A 12,988-nucleotide genomic window follows, 5' to 3' on the forward strand; every position below is an offset into this window, starting at 1 on the left:
CTGGAGCTCTGTCAGAGTAACCATCGGGTACTTGGTCACCTCCCTAACCAAGGCCATTCTCCCCCGATTGCTCAGTTTGGCCGGGCGGCCAGCTCTAGGAAGAGTCTTGGTGGTTCCAAGCTTCTCAGATCAAATCAAATCAAATTTTATTTGTCACATACACATGGTTAGCAGATGTTAATGCGAGTGTAGCGAAATGCTTGTGCTTCTAGTTCCGACAATGCAGTAATAACAAGTAATCTAACTAACCATTCCAAAACTACTGTCTTGTACACAGTGTAAGGGGATAAAGAATATGTACATAAGGATATATGAATGAGTGATGGTACAGAGCAGCATAGGCAAGATACAGTAGATGGTATCGAGTACAGTATGTACAAATGAGATGAGTATGTAAACAAAGTGGCATAGTTTAAAGTGGCTAGTGATACATGTATTACATAAGGATACAGTCGATGATATAGAGTACAGTATATACGTATGCATATGAGATGAATAATGTAGGGTAAGTAACATTATATAAGGTAGCATTGTTTAAAGTGGCTAGTGATATATTTACATCATTTCCCATCAATTCCCATTATTAAAGTGGCTGGAGTTGAGTCAGTGTCAGTGTGTTGGCAGCAGCCACTCAGTGTTAGTGGTGATTGTTTAAGTCTGAGATAGAAGCTGTTTTTCAGTCTCTCGGTCCCAGCTTTGATGCACCTGTACTGACCTCGCCTTCTGGATGATAGCGGGGTGAACAGGCAGTGGCTCGGGTGGTTGATGTCCTTGATGATCTTTATGGCCTTCCTGTGACATCGGGTGGTGTAGGTGTCCTGGAGGGCAGGTAGTTTTCCCCCGGTGATGCGTTGTGCAGACCTCACTACCCTCTGGAGAGCCTTACGGTTGAGGGCGGTGCAGTTGCCATACCAGGCGGTGATACAGCCCGCCAGGATGCTCTCGATTGTGCATCTGAAGTTTGTGAGTGCTTTTGGTGACAAGCTGAATTTCTTCAGCCTCCTGAGGTTGAAGAGGCGCTGCTGCGCCTTCTTCACGATGCTGTCTGTGTGAGTGGACCAATTCAGTTTGTCTGTGATGTGTATGCCGAGGAACTTAAAACTTGCTACCCTCTCCACTACTGTTCCATCGATGTGGATAGGGGGGTGTTCCCTCTGCTGTTTCCTGAAGTCCACAATCATCTCCTTAGTTTTGTTGACGTTGAGTGTGAGGTTATTTTCCTGACACCACACTCCGAGGGCCCTCACCTCCTCCCTGTAGGCCGTCTCGTCGTTGTTGGTAATCAAGCCTACCACTGTTGTGTCGTCCGCAAACTTGATGATTGAGTTGGAGGAGTGCGTGGCCACGCAGTCGTGGGTGAACAGGGAGTACAGGAGAGGGCTCAGAACGCACCCTTGTGGGGCCCCAGTGTTGAGGATCAGCGGGGAGGAGATGTTGTTGCCTACCCTCACCACCTGGGGGCGGCCCGTCAGGAAGTCCAGTACCCAGTTGCACAGGGCGGGGTCGAGACCCAGGGTCTCGAGCTTGATGACGAGCTTGGAGGGTACTATGGTGTTGAATGCCGAGCTGTAGTCGATGAACAGCATTCTCACATAGGTATTCCTCTTGTCCAGATGGGTTAGGGCAGTGAGGTTGAGATTGCATCGTCTGTGGACCTATTTGGGCGGTAAGCAAATTGGAGTGGGTCTAGAGTGTCAGGTAGGGTGGAGGTGATATGGTCCTTGACTAGTCTCTCAAAGCACTTCATGATGACGGATGTGAGTGCTACGGGGCGGTAGTCGTTTAGCTCAGTTACCTTAGCTTTCTTGGGAACAGGAACAATGGTGGCCCTCTTGAAGCATGTGGGAACAGCAGACTGGTATAGGGATTGATTGAATATGTCCGTAAACACACCGGCCAGCTGGTCTGCGCATGCTCTGAGGGCGCGGCTGGGGATGCCGTCTGGGCCTGCAGCCTTGCGAGGGTTAACCTCTCTGATCTCCCAAACCCGGATCCGGTATCGTGACTACAGCCTCAAGCTCATTACCATAACGCAACGTTAACTATTCATGAAAATCGCAAATGAAATGAAATAAATATGCCATCTCGCAAGCTTAGCCTTTTGTAAACAACACTCATCTCAGATTTTCAAAATATGCTTCTCAACCATAGGAAAACAATAATTTGTGTAAAAGTAGCTAGCTAGCAAAGCGTTTAGCGTTAGCATTAGCGTTAGCATCCAGCACGCAACATTTCAACAAAAACATAAAAGCCTTCAAATAAAATAATTTACCTTTGAAGAACTTCTGATGTTTTCAATGAGGATACTCTCAGTTAGATAGCAGATGCTCAGTTTTTCCAAAAATATTATTTGTGTATTAGAAATAGCTCCGTTTTATACATCACATTTGGCTACCAAAAAAAAAACAAATTCAGTCCTCAAAACGCGAACTTTTTTCCAAATTAACTCCATAATATCGACTGAAAACATGGCAAACATTGTTTAGAATCAATCATCAAGGTGTTTTTCACATATCTCTTCATTGATACATCGTTCTTGGACACATGGTTTCTCCCCTGAATCAAATGGTAAAGTACAAGCAGCTGGCAATTGCGCACCGAATTCCACGCAGGACACCAGGCGGACACTTGGAAAATGTAGTCTCTAATGGTCATTCTTCCAATGATATGCCTACAAATACGTCACAATGCTGCTAAGACCTTGGGCGAACGACAGAAAGTGTAGCCTCATTCCTTGCGCAATCACAGCCATATAAGGAGACAATGGAAAACAGAGCTTCAGAAATTCTGCTAATTCCTGGTTGATGCATCATCTTGGTTTCGCCTGTAGAATGAGTTCTGGGGCACTTACAGACAAAATCTTTGCAGATTCTGAAACTTCAGAGTGTTTTCTTTCCAAACTGTCAAGAATATGCATAGTCGAGCATCTTTTCGTGACAAAATATTGCGCTTAAAACGGGAACGTTTTTTATCCAAAAATGAAATAGCGCCCCTAGAGATCTAACAGGTTAACACGTTTAAATGTCTTACTCACCTCGGCTGCAGTGAAGGAGAGACCGCATGTTTTCGTTGCAGGCCGTGTCAGTGGCACTGTATTGTCCTCAAAGCGGGCAAAAAAGTTATTTAGTCTGCCTGGGAGCAAGACATCCTGGTCCGTGACTGGGCTGGATTTCTTCCTGTAGTCCGTGATTGACTGTAGACCCTGCCACATGCCTCTTGTGTCTGAGCCGTTGAATTGAGATTCTACTTTGTCTCTGTACTGGCGCTTAGCTTGTTTGATAGCCTTGCGGAGGGAATAGCTGCACTGTTTGTATTCGGTCATGTTACCAGACACCTTGCCCTGATTAAAAGCAGTGGTTCGCGCTTTCAGTTTCACACGAATGCTGCCATCAATCCACGGTTTCTGGTTAGGGAATGTTTTAATCGTTGCTATGGGAACGACATCTTCAACGCACATTCTAATGAACTCGCACACCGAATCAGCGTATTCGTCAATGTTGTTATCTGACGCAATACGAAACATCTCCCAGTCCACGTGATGGAAGCAGTCTTGGAGTGTGGAGTCAGCTTGGTCGGACCAGCGTTGGACAGACCTCAGCGTGGGAGCCTCTTGTTTTAGTTTCTGTCTGTAGGCAGGGATCAACAAAATGGAGTCGTGGTCAGCTTTTCCGAAAGGGGGGCGGGGCAGGGCCTTATATGCGTTGCGGAAGTTAGAGTAACAATGATCCAAGGTCTTTCCACCCCTGGTTGCGCAATCGATATGCTGATAAAATTTAGGGAGTCTTGTTTTCAGATTAGAAAGAATGGCCACTGTTCTTGGGGACCTTCAATGCTGCAGAATGGTTTTGGTACCCTTCCCCTAGTCCTTGCCGCGACACGGACAATTCCTTCGACCTCATGGCTTGGTTTTTGCTCTGACTTGCACTGTCAATTGTGGGACCTTTATATAGAGGTGTGTGTGCCTTTTTTTAAAATCATGTCCAATCAATTTAATTTACCATAGGTGGACTCCAATCAAGTTGTAGAAACATCTCAAGGATGATCAATGGAAACAGGATGCACCTGAGCTCAATTTCGAGTCTCATAGCAAAGGGTCTGAATACTTATGTAAATAAGGTATTTTTGTTTTTATAAAATTTCTTAAAACCTGTTTTCGCTTTGTCATTATGGGGTATTGTGTGTAGATTGAGGTAATCAATTAATTTCATACATTTTACAATAAGGCTATAACGTAATAAAATGTGGAAAAGTCGACCTCAATTTCACATTCATCACTGTCTGGTAGATAAACTGAGCTCTTCATAGGTTCCCAGCAGTCTCATATAAAACAGAGGGAGTGGATTGTGACGCTGTTTAGGATAGAAATCAGTTGACATTCTTTCGATTCCAGTTAAACCACAGAGACTATGCTTTTATTTTTAGTTTATTTTATTTCGGGGCTTTCGATCAGTGCCATCTGCATAGGCTCAGTGATGCTAAAACCTCTTCAGTATTAGCTAGCTGTAACCTTTTTGCGTTTGAACAATCATTCCTGACAGACTGAGTCTCATTGGGGTATATAAAACTATGGAAGTCTTTTGCAGAGTTAGATTAACTTGTGCTGCAATAAAATATGTTTTTGAAATGGCTGAGGGACTAGAGCTACCTGTACAGACAGTCTGGGGTCTTAGCAGAGTGCTACCCCTACTCTCTATGTTCTTCTCGAAGATAGCCGGGCTGTCAGTAAACAATTGTGCTTTCAGACGTGTTAAGATTAATCTTCTATCTGCCAAATGGTTAATATATATTTTAATATATGGAGTTGTGTATTACGAAACCTGTGTATCTTTTGTGTTATTTACCAGGTATCTTTAATGTATTGTTGTGCACTACTTTCCTGCAATAGTCAGGGGTTTGAACATACAGTATTTTGTCCTATGGCAATTTTGATGCTATTTTCAAAATGTTTTGACAGTGTCTGCTCTTTTTTGAGGCGTTGAGTTTGAAGCTTTTTCCTCACCCTTATTTTCAGGTATATCCTCCTGGTCATGTTAAAGCATTTCAGGTAATTCTGGATTTTATTGTAAAACTGCTGTTGGTCAAAACATTGACTGAAGATTTAGATTTTTAAAGCAAAAATGTTTGAAGAGATGAAGTATACAAAACATTAAGAACACCTGATCTTTCCATGGTAGACTGACCAGGTTTATCTAGGTGAAAGCTATGAACCCGTATTGATGTCACTTGTTAAATCCACTTCAATCAGTGTAGAGATTAAGGATTTTTAAGCCTTGAGACAATTGAGACATGGATTGTGTATGTGTGCCATTCAGAGGGTAAATGGGCAAGACAAAATATTTGTGCCTTTGAACGGGGTTTGGTAGTATGGGGCCAGGCGCAACGGTTTGTGTCAAGAACTGCAACGCTGCTAAGTTTTCCATGTGTGTATCAATATTGGTCCACCACCCAAAAGGATATCCAGCGAACTTGACACAACTGTGGGAAGCATTGGTCAACATGGGCCATCATCCCTGTGGAATGCTTTCGACACTTTGTGAAGTCTATGACCCCATGAATTGAGACTGTTCTGAGGGCAAAAGGGGGGGCTGCAACACAATATTAGGAGGGTGTTTCTAATGTTTGGTGTATTTGCTCTTGTACCCTCCATTAAGGGAATTTTGAATTGTTGCACCATTGGTTTGCTATATTCTACAATTCAACTGTAAATGCTGCCTCTAATCATACATTACACCAGGGATGTATACTGACTTGCCAACCATAACATAGAATGTGAAAGATCGTGCTTTTTTTTAAACTTTTTTTTTACTGGTTCAGCTGTATGCTGTCTCATCATTTCCTCCCCTTTTTTTACAGCTTGAATCTTAATTTACTGTTAATTTAGTTGGTATTACTATAATAAAGCTGTCAATGTATAGATTTTCCTGTGCGTAGCTCAAGCATACCCATTACATGAGCAAGCCACTACCATGCTTGAAAATTAAGTGGTACTCAGTGATGTTGTGTTGGATTTGCACCAAACATTACTCTTTGTATTCAGGACAAAGTTTTTAAAAATGCCAAGTTTTTTGCAGTTTTTTACTATTATTTAGCGATTAAAATAGTCAGAGTTGAATGGCTTTAGTCTCCATTGGCCTCATGGTGAAATACCTGAGTGGTTTCCTTCCTATCCAGCAACTGAGTTAGGAAGGACAAATGTATGTTTTTAAAAATACATTATAAGTGACCCATACACTGAGAAGACCTTATCTGTTTTATAGGCTTACTGCAAGTAGGCTAAACACAGACAAGACGGAAAGATAAATGCGGTAAGAGACCCACTAAAGCAGCACCGCCCCCTAAAGATTTTGAGCCTGTCTTGCAGGGTTGGTCTTACAAATCCAAAGCCCCTGGATTGGTGAGCATAATATACAAGGAATTTCTCAGAGCTGCTAATGAGAACATTGACGACCTTGTACCTAGCGGTGGGAATTCCGGTGAGGTGCCCACACCCAGGTAATGACAGTACTGGCAACACTAGCTGCAGTAACCCATGGGGCGGGGGTCATACAGTCAGAGAGGGGGCAAATTATTGTGGCCCTGATAGCACAAAATAATCAAAGAACTGCACAGAAATGCTTGGGAAAATGGTCACATCGGGAGACGTGTATGGTGTGTATCAGATCTCCATCAGCTAGGACTTGACATTGGTTAATGAAATATCCCCATTATTGCAAAATCTTGCATGACTCAAACTGCTACAACTGTAAATGCATTCGCACATCAAGTCCTTTCTTGAGTTGGACTCAGGAATGGAACAACTTGAACATCTGAGCTTGTGGTTGTTTCTGGGGGAAAGGTGGGGAGTGTGTGTGTATTCCACATCTGTTGCTGTGGAGTAATGATAAGGACAAAATAGGATGAATCACAATAACTGTTTGCCAAAATAATTGCTTGCCAAAAATGTAATTGTTGTAATGGCAATCCTGGTTACAGGTAACAATCCTTAGCATGAACTGCCTACATTATTATGCAGATTTTTTTTATTGTGGAAATAAATTAAGATATGCAATATTTGTATCTTATAACTGTATATAATACAATCGAGGTGAGTGCGTTGGCAAGGATTTTGGTGGTTGATCTGCTACTGTTCTGTGGGTGGAATTGTGTGCTCTTTTCAAAGGATGGGTCCCAATCTTTCGAAGGCCCTATGATCCAGACACCTCATTTATAAAAATAAAAAAATCTTAGATTTATACTTGAACTTAGTTGTAAGCTCATTTCCGACAGTGTGCTTACGTTTGATTCATAAGATACTGAGCTTACGCAGGTTCTAAGAAGCCCATTTGTAATTTATGTACCTGTGATATATCAATCTCAAATTAACTTAAGATTGACAGCACCTGAACGTGCCTTACAATCAGCGATTCCTCTTATAGAATGCTAACACAAATGAGGATTTAGTCAGGAATCGCCATGGACCACATGAGAAAAGCAAGCTTTTTGGAAGACGAGATCACAGCGACCGTAGATGAGATTGAAGTTTGGCAACACGTATTATTCGGAGGACAAAATAGTGAGTTGACAAACAAAGCCAAACGGGTAGCTTGGGTGTGTGTCGCCACTGCAGTGAACAAGGTGGGGCAGCAAGGCTGATGGGGAAAAAAGGATAGCCATACATAACCAGCAGGAAAATCACTTACGTGAAGTCTAGACTTTTCGTAGAGATAAGATCATTTCCACTACAAAGTAAGGTTTTATAAATAACTACTTACACGTGGTTTTCTGCGTAAATCGTACTTGATCAAAATTGATCATAAGTCTGTTTTTATAAATGAGGCCCCAGAGGGACAGGGGAAGTTTTAGCAGGTGGAATAGTGGAGAACTATCGGCGGTTTTACTTAGCAGCAATGCAAATATCAAGGTACAGCTATATGGACACTCAATCATACTTTTGAATGGTAAGTTTACAAACATGTTATAATAAATATAATTGAAACTTGTATCTCATTATGGTGAAATAAATTTGGCTCATTAATCTATACGGTCCAAATAATGGTGATCCACACTTCTTTGGAAATATATACAGCACCAATCAAAAATTTGGACACCTACTTATTCCTGGGCTTTTCTTTATTTTTTACTATTTTCTACATTGTTGAATAATAGTGAAGACATAAAATATTATGAAATAACAAATATGGAATCATGTAGTAACCAAAAAAGTATTAAACAAATCAAAGTAGACACCCTTTGACTTGACAGCTTTGCACACTCTTGGCATTCTCTGAACTAGCTTCATGAGGTAGTCACCTGGAATTAATTTCAAGTAACTGTTGTGCCTTGTTAAAAGTGAATCTGTGGAATTTCTTTCCTTAACTTCTTATGGTATAGGGGATGATTGCGTCCCACTTGGGCAAAAAAAAACGGAAAATGCAGCGCTGCAATTGTTTTTAAATGATATAAAAATCTAACTTTCATTAAATCACACATGTAAGATACTCAATTAAAGCTACACTCGTTGTGAATCCAGCCAACGTGTCATATTTTAAAAAGGCTTTTCGGCGAAAGCCTAAGAAGCTATTATCTGATGATAGCGCAATAGTAAACAAAGAGGGTAGCATATTTCAACCCTGCAGGCACTACACAACACGCAGAAATAAAATATAAAACATTCATTACCTTTTGACGAGCGTCTTTTGTTGGCACTCCAATATGTCCCATAACATCACAATTGGTCCTTTTGTTCGATTAATTCCGTCCATATATATATCCAAATGTCAATTTATAAAGCGCGTTTGATCCAGAAAAAACAGCTTCCAAAAAACACAACGTCACTACAAAATATTTCAAAAGTTGCCTAAGAACTTTGCCAAAATATTTCAAACTACTTTTGTAATACAACTTTAGGTATTTTTAAACGTTAATAATCTATCAAATTGTAGACGGGTCGATCTGTGTTTAATACAGGAAGACAACAAACCAAGCTACTTTTCAAGTCTTGTGCAACTCTCAACAGTGTTACGCAGTTCCTAGATGGCCGTACTATTTCATTGCACAAATTAATAACCTCAACCAAATTCCAAAGACTGGTGACATCCAGTGGAAGCGGTAGGAACTGAAAACAAGTTCCAAAGAAATACCGTTTCCCAATGAGAACTCACTGAACAGAAAAAAAAATCTGAAAGGTTAGTCCTCTGGGTTTTGCTTGCTACATAAGTTATGTTATACTCAGACACGATTCAAACAGAGTGTTTTCTATCCAAGTGAAAATGCTGCCGCCTATCTCAACATCAACTGTTCAGAGTAGACTGTGTGAGAAATGGTCGCACTGCAATACATTGTAATAGAAAGTTAGCAAAAATAGATAAGATCTTGCTAATAACATGGTAAGGAAAATACCTGTCTATTTGTGGAAAAAAATCACCCTGATTTAACTTTAGTCATATCCCACTTGACCTATTTGCTTATGTCCTTGCCTACACCTAGCGAATTGTTTTTGAAATTATGAGTAAAAATAATACATTTTACTTGGAATGGTAAGCCAGACCAAATAAATGGGCCTATTTATATAATGAATATGAATTCAGAGGGCAGAAATTATTAAAAATTAGACCTCACTAAAAATATAAATATTAGACCTCTCACTAAAGGCTTCAGTCATACAAAAGTTGCACTTAAATCTGAACTGGTTCTCTAGTAGATTAGTTAAAATTGTTTAAAGAATTGACTTTTTCCTCTTTTTTCAGATTACAACTTCTCACTTTCGGTTATTTAAAAATGAAATCAGCTCCAAAATTAGGCTGTTTTTAAAACAAGCCATAGAAAGTTTTTGCAATTTCAGTTTAATCCACCAAAAAAGACGGAACAAATAATACAACAAATATTATGGTTAAACTCAAATACACTAATTGATCAACAACAACAAAAAAATTGGGGGAAAGAATGTTTAAGGTATAATCTTTGTAAATTATATCATAAATAAGACTGGTGGAGTTATGTCACACAGGCAGCTAACAAAAATATATGGAAATGTCTGTCTAAACAAAACTACAACCAACTAATTGCAGCATTACCGTAAAAATCGGAGAGGAAGGTAAAAGGGGAATAAAGTAAGGAACTTGTCTGTCTGCCCTGCATTAAAGACAAAAATTGGTTATAGAAAATTGTGCTAAATTATACCAGTTTCATTTAAGGACTATGTGCCATATAGATTGCAAAATAGTTGGGAAGAGATTTTTTATGTACCGATTCCATGGCATACGGTTTCTGAGCTGATAGACCAAACGACGCCGGATTCATAACTTAGAATTTTCCTATTTAAATTATCAAAAATTCTTGCAACCAATATAATGTTATATATTGGGGATACAACCATCCCACCTCTGCAGATTTTCCTGCGAAGAGAGAATGATTAGATCATTTTATTTAGTACTCTCCATATGTAGCCTGTTTTTCGTCGCAGGTTCAGGAATGGCTGAAGAATTGTAACATTTACTTGGAGCTAACTCTGCAAATAGCACTGCTGGCTGATTTGAAAAGTAATAGTCAATGCTGAAGGGTAAAATATACTGAGTCTGTAAAATGTATATACTGTAGATTCAGAACTTTGGTGGAACAGCACAGTTAAAAATATATGGCAAATAGAAATCAAAACTGGATGTTCTAGAAATAGATGGGAGGAGTTGAGGGTAGCTGAGTGATTGAAAACATTATTATAAGCCGTTCTCCCCTCAGGAGCATCCACTGCACTACATTTACTGAAAAATTGTTATATAGACCCAAGATTGTTCTGCTATGGGGACAAAAGTTATATATTACTTTTTTCAGACATTGTAGTTGTTAAACCATGCCCTATAATTGATTAGTATGAATTATTAATAGGTTGTGGCTATGGGTCTATCTGTGATTGAAGTGTGTGTAGGGGCAGTGGCAGTGGAACTGTACAGATGGGAGAGAGCGTCCCGCTTCACGTTTTTGGACCCTGGGTGATAGTAGATGGTGAAATTGAACCTGGTAAATAACAGGGCCCAAAGAGCTTGCCTTGGGTTGAGGCGCTTGGCAGTGTGGAGGTATTCTAAATTCTTATGGTCCGTCCATACCAAAAATGGATGATCAGCCCCAGCCAATGTCTCCACTCCTCCAGAGCCATCTTAACAGCTAGGAGTTCCCAGTTCCCAACATCATAGTTCCTTTCTGCAGGGTTGAGTCGATGGGACATGAAGGCACAGGGATGAAGCCTTTGGTCCTGGATGGATAGCTGGGAAGCGTCAACCTCAACCACAAACTGATGAGTCGGGTCTGGATGGATGAGGATGGGGCAGTAATGAATCGCTGCTTTAGATCCCCAAAAGCCTTGTCCACTGCTGGAGACCATGCCTTGGGAGAGGTGAGTGCAGAGAAGGTGGCCGCCAGGTTGCTGTAGCCCCGAATGAAACTGTGGTAGAAATTAGCAAACCGCTGTAGCTGCACCCTGGACGTGGGTTGGGGCCAATCCTCTACCACTCTCACCTTTTCTGGATCCATCTGAACATTCTCTTCAGCGATGATGTATCCAACAAAGGAGTTAGGGGAACGGTGGAACTCGCACTTCTCATCTTTTACAAACTGATTTTCCAGGAGGCGTTGAAGGACCTGTCAAACATGGAGAATGTGTTTCTGGGCAGAATGAGAGAAAGACAAAAACAAAACGATTCAACATGTCCAGGAGCACATCGTTGACCAGGGTCTGGAAGATAGGGGGTACGTTGGTGAGTCCAAACGGCATGACTCAGTGTCCACTGGCAGTGTTGAAAGCCGTCTTCCACTTTTCTCCTTCACGTATCCACACAAGGTGGTAGGCATTCCGAAGGTCCAGTTTGGAAAAGATGGTAGCCCCCTGGAGATGTTCGAAAGTCGAGGAGAGGTAGAGGGTACCGATTTTTGATTGTAATGTCATTGAGGCCCCAGTAATCAATACATGGACACAGGGCCTTGTCCTTCTTCCTCATAAAGAAGAATCCTGCACCAGCAGGAGAGGCAGAAGGACGAACACTCCCAACAGCCAGACTCCTCGATGTACTCCTCCATGGCCTTGGTCTCAGGACCAGACAGGGAATGCCGCCTGCTTCGAGGCAGTGTGGTGCCCGGGAGGAGGTCAATAGCAGAATCGTAAGGATGATGTGGAGGAAGGGAGGTAGCACGAGCCTTGCTGAAAACCTCCAGGAGATCATGGTACTCTGTGGGAACGGCAGAGAGATCCGAGGCGGTACTCAAACCTGGAGGCAAACATTTTGGAGAAGGCTGCGCCGCCTTCAGGCAGTGTGAATGGCAGAACGGGCTCCAACCCAGGATTGACCCCTGTGGTCCAGTTAATATCGGGGTTGTGCTTCTGGAGCCAAGAAAGTCCCAAAACAATATGAATGTGGGGAGACTCAATGAGGAGAAGTTGTATTGACTCACCGTGGTTTCCAGTTACCTGCATATTAATTAAACTGCTGTGCGTGACTCTTCCAATGGAGCGGCCATCCAGTGCCCTGGCATCCATAGTTCCGATTCCAGGGTAGCGTCCATGAAACTCATCTGCCCCAGAGTCAATGAGCACCCGGAGAGACTGGTCACCCCACAAGATCACATAAAAAATACATTTGGGTAATGGGAATTAGAGGGTTCCCAGTCATGCTCACCAGTGTACCCGTACCTACCAAGGATTCAGGTCTCTTCACTGGGCAGGTGGCTATGTAATGCCCTACAGCACCACCATACAGACAACTATTGGAGCTTAGCCTCGGTGACCGTTTCTTAGGCGATAATCTAGCTCTTCCCAGTTGCATAGGCCCATCAATCCTGTTGAGAGCGATGAGGGAATCGAGGTCCACCGGTAACTCCCGAGCAGCTAGCTCATCTTTTATCACCTCTGATATTCCGTGAAGGAAAGTATTGAATAGGGACTCCAGATTTCAGGCACTCTCGGGGGCCAACGTGCGAAAGTCTACAGCGTAGTATTCCACACTACAGGAGTCTTGACATAATT

Source organism: Oncorhynchus mykiss, chromosome 5 (genome assembly GCF_013265735.2).
Source record: "Oncorhynchus mykiss isolate Arlee chromosome 5, USDA_OmykA_1.1, whole genome shotgun sequence".
Classification (NCBI taxonomy): Eukaryota; Metazoa; Chordata; class Actinopteri; order Salmoniformes; family Salmonidae; genus Oncorhynchus; species Oncorhynchus mykiss.